This window comes from Sturnira hondurensis, unplaced genomic scaffold (assembly GCF_014824575.4).
Source record: "Sturnira hondurensis isolate 20B ecotype Veracruz unplaced genomic scaffold, ASM1482457v3 Scaffold0002039, whole genome shotgun sequence".
Lineage (NCBI taxonomy): Eukaryota > Metazoa > Chordata > Mammalia > Chiroptera > Phyllostomidae > Sturnira > Sturnira hondurensis.
Window position 1 is genome coordinate 2,087,641 of NW_028074670.1, and position 6,920 is coordinate 2,094,560.

General features: G+C 40.9%; 1 pseudogene; it reads left to right on the top strand.

The window, feature by feature from the left end:
* Positions 1-420: 420 nt before the first annotated feature.
* LOC118982592 (echinoderm microtubule-associated protein-like 4) lies at positions 421-5,065 on the top strand (annotated as a pseudogene).
* Positions 5,066-6,920: the final 1,855 nt, after the last annotated feature.

The following is a 6,920-nucleotide window of genomic DNA, read 5'->3' on the forward strand; positions in this document are numbered from 1 at the left end:
GGTTCACTTTTCTTTCTTCATTTTCCAGCATCCTCCCAGAATCCTTTGCTTATCCTATTTCCTCTTCCTTAGTTGATCTGTATCATCTCCATTTGTTAAATTTTACCACCAATTATAGCAGAATTATAAGAATGGCTCCCATTTCCTAGCCTCTGATGTATGCACACTTTCTCCCAGTTATCCAATAAAATACTAATCTAGGTGTTGCTGTAAAATAATTCTGCAGATGTAAGTAACATTCCAAATCAGTTGATTTTAAATTGGTGAATTATCTGGGTGGGCCTGACTTAATCATGTGAGGTTTTTAAAAGCACAGAGTTTTTTATTTCTGATGGTCATAGAAGAAGAGGTCATGGAGTTGTGCTGCGGAGGGCCTGGAAGAAAGCAAGCATCCATGGTGTGAACTTCCTATCAGGCTACATGGCAAGGAACTATGAGCAGCCCCTAGAAGCTGAGGGCGGTCCTTCACTGACAGCTACCAAGAACACTGAGGACCTCAGTCCTGTAACTGCCAGTGAGCTCAAGTGAGGACTTTGAGACTGCATGAGAACTGTAATACTGTACAATGCTTTGATTTCAGTCATGTGAAACCCTGAGCAGAGAATGCAGCTGCAATATGCCCATACTTAAACTATGAGGGAATTTTTGTTGTTTTAATCTGCTTAAATTTGTGGTAATACGTTATGCAGTAATAAAAAAACTAATACAACCTTAAACTAATATACCTGCCAATATATCTATCTTATCCTTCAAAGACAAATTCAAGTTTCACCTGTGGAAGAAAAAAAATCACATCAAAATGGAGCTGGTATTGTCAAGAGAACAATCTAAAATGGAGCCAGAAGGCCTCTGGAAAGTTGAGCTAATTCAGCCCCTTAATGTGAAACTAAACTTTTGAACTGAGCTCAACCAAATGGCTATGTCTTAGTACAGTTCTTGGAACTGACTCTGCATCACTGAACTCTATTAAAAAATAAAATTTTCACCTAGCAACAGACATAAGCAATTAAACACGTGTAGCATACAGTAAGTCAGCTTACCAGCACTAATCACAGTGCTTTCAAAATTACTTGTGTAATTTCTTTGAAAACTCCTCTTCTTCTGTCTTTATAAATTCTGCTCCTCCTTTCTCCCTCAAAACACAGTTAGGGGTTCTATCCAAAGTTGTGTCTCTCTGATTAATTCCTAAAAAGACCTCCGAATAAAGCTTTCGCTTGTGTTGTAGTTCTTGGTCAAAATTGATTTCCGTTACATGATAAGAGAGAAATGGAATCCAGGGTGACTCGCCTCCTCCTCTTGTGCCTGCACAGATTTGAGTAAGGCACCTACACAAGTCCATCGCACTCTCTCACCTCCCCGTTGGTCCCAGATCATTATGGTGAGTCCTCCAGTACTCAAACCTCCCATCTTGGGTTATGTTCAGGCTCTATTTGGGTGCCCTGCTGCTGGCTTCTTGTCTACAGAGTTTTAACCACTTGTCTGCTGGGTAATTACTCTTTTGAAAAATTGGAATTTCACTTTCTAAGTGAATGGCTGCTGAACCTTCTGGAATTCCTGCTGGATTTATGTACAAAAATTATGGGCCCTGGTCCTGCAACTTTATGTCTCTCTGGACCATAATTAACCAGGTAAATTTAAAGTTGAACCAGCCAACGTGGGGTTCTTTTGAAATTCCCAAGTTAGTCTATCTGTGTAGTCATTTGGGAACAGACTACAAAACTAAGCAAACTGAATAAGAAGCATATTTTAACTGGCATTTTTGTGATCACTCTACATATAAGTGATTCAAAACTTGCTTCCCTCCAAGAAACAAATTCTGAATTAACCAAAGCAAATTCTGAGTTGTCTCAGAGGCTTACTGAACTTGAGAAAACTTCTAAATGGTATTCTGATATCTCATTGTACCTTCTGCTCCTTTGCTGCCTGTCCGTCCTTCCCTCTTTATCCTTCACTCAACGAACTTTCTTTTTAAAATGAGGAATCAGAGACACCTGCCTTTACCACCTCATTTAAAGTTAAACCACTGGATGAACCTGGCCCAGGAAAACAAGCTCTAATTTCTTATATCCCATGGACTAAAGCTGAGTTCCATGCCATTACTAAAGATTTTCTTAATCCTAAAGAGGACCCCATTGGGTTTGCAAGAGAATGTCTGTCCACTATCCAAGCACATGAGCCAGCATTCTCTGATCTCTATCAGCTCAACCATGTGCTCGTAAGAGAAGGACATGCCAGAGAATGGCTAATCAAGGTGGGCTGGCAAGACCCTATGAGAAACTTTTCCTCTTAGGAACAAGAAGCCATGCACGAAGCCTCAGAACTGGTTAAACAGCTTTATGAGAAGGTATCTGATGCTTTTCCTTGAGTTATTCATTAGAATACTTGTAAAATTCAAAAGTGTGTTCAAAAGCCTGATGAAACTGGTTTTTATTGTCATGATAGATTTTTTAAGTATGTCAGCTTAGATGAAGTTCATGGTGATACTTCAAAGCTTTATAATTCAGCTTTTGTTGAGGGGATACGTGACAAACTTGAACAACATGTAAAAAGAAAAATTACAATTTCATTGGACCTCCGTGCAAACCCATGAATCAGTGAACTATGCCGAGCAGCTCTCTGGAACTATCCAAAAAAAAAATACCAAAAAGAAAGCTGCTCCAGCCTTAAGTTCCCAAATTCAGACAATTCGAGTAATGAGCCTACCATAGCTACAATGGTCTAAGGCTGCCTTTTAAGGTCCCCGAGGCAAGTCACCATTCAAAGGAGTTTATAATTATTACCAAATAGCCAGGATATTGGGGAATTTTTTTTAAAGCTCAAAAGTCAATTACAAGGTCAACAGCCCATAAAACTGGTGAATCCTCCTCAAGGATTCCCACCCAAGTTTCCCCTTCCAAACTGGAGTGGGCATGTGGTTATCGAGGAAAGGACTGTCAAGCCAATGTTTACCTTCCTCCTACTGGGGAAACAGTTTATTTCATAGCATCAGCAGTAGCACTATTTAATTATGAGCAGAGAACCCAACGACACTACCTGGGCCATACAGACTGTGTGAAAGGCCTTGCTGTACACCCTGACACAATCAGAATTGCAACTGGATGGATCGCTGGACTGGGTAAAGATGGAAGGCCTCTGCAACCCCATGTCAGAGTGTGGGATTCAGTTAGTCTATCCACACTACAGATTATTGGACTTGGGACTTTTGAGCATGGAGTAGGATGCCTAGATTTTTCGGAAGCAGACTCGGGTGTTCATCTATGTGTTATTGACAACTCCAATGAGCACATGCTTACCATGTGGGATTGGCAGAAAAAGTCAAAAGCAGCAGAAATAAAGACAATGAATGAAGTTGTTTTGTCTGTGGAGTTCCATCGAATAGATGCAGATACCATAATAACATGTGGTAAACCTCATATTTTTTCTGGACCTGGAGTGGCAACTCATTAACAAGGAAAAGGGGAATTTTGGAGAAATATGAAAAACCAAAATTTGTGCAGTGTTTAGCATTTGGGGGGAATGGAGATGTTCTAACTGGAGACTCTGGTGGAGTCTTACTTACATGGAGCAAAACTACTGTAGAACCCACACCTGGGAAAGGACCTAAAGGTGTTTATCAGATCAGCAAACAGATCAAAATTCATGATGGCAGTGTGTTCAGACTTTGTCACATGAGAAATGGGATGTTCTTAACTGGAGGAGGAAAGAACAGGAAAGTAATTCTATGGGATCATGATCTGAACACTGAGAGAGAAATTGAGGTTCCTGATCAGTATGGAACAATCAGAGCTGTAGCAGAACGAAAGGCAGATCAATTTTTAGTAGGCACATCACAAAACTTTATTTTACAGGATACGTTTAACGATGGCTTCCAAATAGAACTCCAATGTCACACAAATGAGCTTTGGGGTCTTGCCACACATCCCTTAAAAGATTTGCTTTTGACATTCACTCAGGATAGACAGGTGTGCATGTGAAACTCAGCGGAACACGAGGTGGAATGGACCAGGCTCGTGGATGAACCAGGGCACTGTGCAGATTATCATCCAAGTGGCACAGTGGTGGCCATAGGAACACACTCAGGCAGGTGGTTTGTTCTGGGTGCAGAAACCAGAGATCTTGTCTCTATCCACATAGATGGGAATGAACAGCCCTCTGTGATGTGCTACTCAGTAGATGGCACCTTCCTGGCTGTAGGATCTCATGGCAACTTTATTTACCTCTATGTAGTATCAGAAAATATAGCAGATATGGAAAGTGCACTGGACATTCCAGCTATATCACATACCTTGACTGGTCCCCAGAGAACAAGTATATAATGCCTAACTCGGGAGACTATGAAATACTGTACTAGGACATTCCAAGTGGCTGCAAACTAATCAGGAATTGACTGCAGTGTAAGGACATTGAATAGACAACATACACCTGTGTACTAGGCTTTCAAGTCTTTGGTGTGTGGCCAGAAGGATCTGATGGGACAGATATCAATGCACGCTGGTGGGAGCCCACAATAGGAAGGTGATAGCTATTGTTGATGACTTATGCAAATCCATCTGTTTCAGTATTCCTGCCCCAAAGCAAAGGCTCCCAGTCACAAGTACAGTGCCCACAGCAGTCATGTCACCAATGTCAGCTTTACTCACAATGACAGTCACTTGATTTCAATTGGTGGAAAAGACATGAGCATCATTCAGTGGAAACTTGTGGAAAAGTTGTCTTTGCCTCAAAATGAGATTGTAGTGGATCCTACTCTAACCAAAGGCCCCACCTCTTCCACCAAAAGTGTCATGCAGTCTGACACTCCCACACAGCCTCCTTCCCAGCCCTTAAGTGAGACGGCTGAAGAAGGTGGTAGAGTGAGCAATTCTCCCACACGTCTGGAGAACAGCCTGGAACACATTGTGGAGCCCACTGAAGACCAAAGTGAGGAGCAGAGTGCAGGGGGCAGCGAAGACCTCAGAGGGCCTGTTGATGAAGAGCTATCCAATGAGATGAGTGAGGAGCAGGATGAAGTCGCTCCTACTGAGGGCCAGCAAGACACTCCACCTCTATCCTAACTAACACCAGGGTTTGAGTCCTTGTGATCTTGAGTTAGAGTTCAGATGACAGGCCAGGAAGTGATGGAGAATCACTATTGATCGAGATTTTTATTTCCACGCGATCTGTTTTCTTCAACAGTCTTCAGTCAATCAAATGCAGCCAACCTTATTGTTCAGTTTGGTGTATGTTGAAGATTAACCAAACTTAATAGTAGGAAAGACTGAAACATTAATTGTGTCTCAGAAAGTACTGTGTATGTAAGTGATAAGATGTAAATACTGGAAACAAAAAACAGCTGTTGTACTGATTTAAAACAAACAAAAATCCGCTCCCAGCAAAAGGGAATCTATCTCATGTTTCTAATTAATTCTTGAGGATAAATTAATCAAACTGTTAGGAATAAGATAACCAAGGTCCTAGTAGATAGTGGGGCCACCCTATCAGTTTCTAACTCCATCAGCCTCAGGATTCTCCTTTGTGCTTATCATCCCCAGTCCTCTGATCTTGCAGAATGGACTAATGAAATGATCAAATCTCAGCTGACAAAACTCACAGAATCTTTCAGTCTGCCTTGGCCTAAGTCTCTTCCCTTGGTACTGTTCAACCTTAGATTTGCAATCATAGACTGTCTCCATTTGAAATTATTAGTGGCAGACCCATAAGATTAGATCAAAGAATGTATGAACTTGCACTGATGAAAACAGACCTCCTGATCTACTGTGAAGAACTTATAAGGGCCCCTAAAACTAACAGCTCATGGAGCAATCATTCTATATTTCACTCACAGGAGATGAAAATCTACAATATGGTGATCTCCAATCCATTGGAGTGTCCAATTGGAAAGTGTCCATTGGAAACACCATCTCATGGAAAAAGTCATATCAGGTACTACATACTGACCCTTATGCTGCTAAGCTTAAGGGTATTGATGCATGCTTTCGGATATCTCACTTAAAAAGGAAAGTCACACCTAAATGGTCATCTCAGCCTATTGCAGATCTTGCTCTTAAGTTGAAAATCTCTGAACAACCCAACACCAGCACTAGAGTTCTCACTGGATCAAAGCAGACAGCACCTGATGTGGATGGCTGTCCCAAGACCTTAGACCAGGCTAGTCATACATGATTCTACCTGAAGACCTTGTACTTGGTCTTTCTTTTGACCACCTTTTTAAAATGTACTGATTATATTGCTATCATAACCTAATTTTTGCCTGAACAAAATGCTGAAGAAAACATTTTTCCTTTTCCTAGCTCTTTAGTGTAATTTTAAAGTGAATACACTTAGATTAATGTCTGCTTCCTGAAATGACTACCTTATTTGCCCTTCAATAGGGTTTTGCTACTGCCATCCAGTGATTACCCACCAGCACCAATTTAACTAACTTTTGTTATTTTCCTTATTTTTAATATATATTTTATTGATTGTGCTATTACAGTTGTCCCATTTTTTTCCACCCCTCTATTTCCCTCTACCCTGTACCTCCCCCATTATTCCCCTACCTTAGTTCATGTCCATGGGTCATACATATAAATTCTTTGGCTTCTCCATTTTCCATACTATTCTTAGCCTCCCCCTGTCTATTTTGTACCTAGCATTTATGCTTCTTATTCCCTGTACATTTTCCCCCATTCACCCCCCTCCCAATCCCCACTGATAACCCTCCATGTGATCTCTACTTCTGTGACTCTGTTCCTGTTCTAGTTGCTCACTTAGTTTGCTTCTTATTTTGTTTATTTGTTTCAGGTTCGGTTGTTGATAGTTGTGAGTTTCTTGTCATTTTATTGTTCATTTTTTTATCTTCTTTTTCTTAGACAACTCCCTTTAACTTTTCATATAATAAGGGCTTGGTGATGGTGAACTCCTTGGACTTGACCTTATCT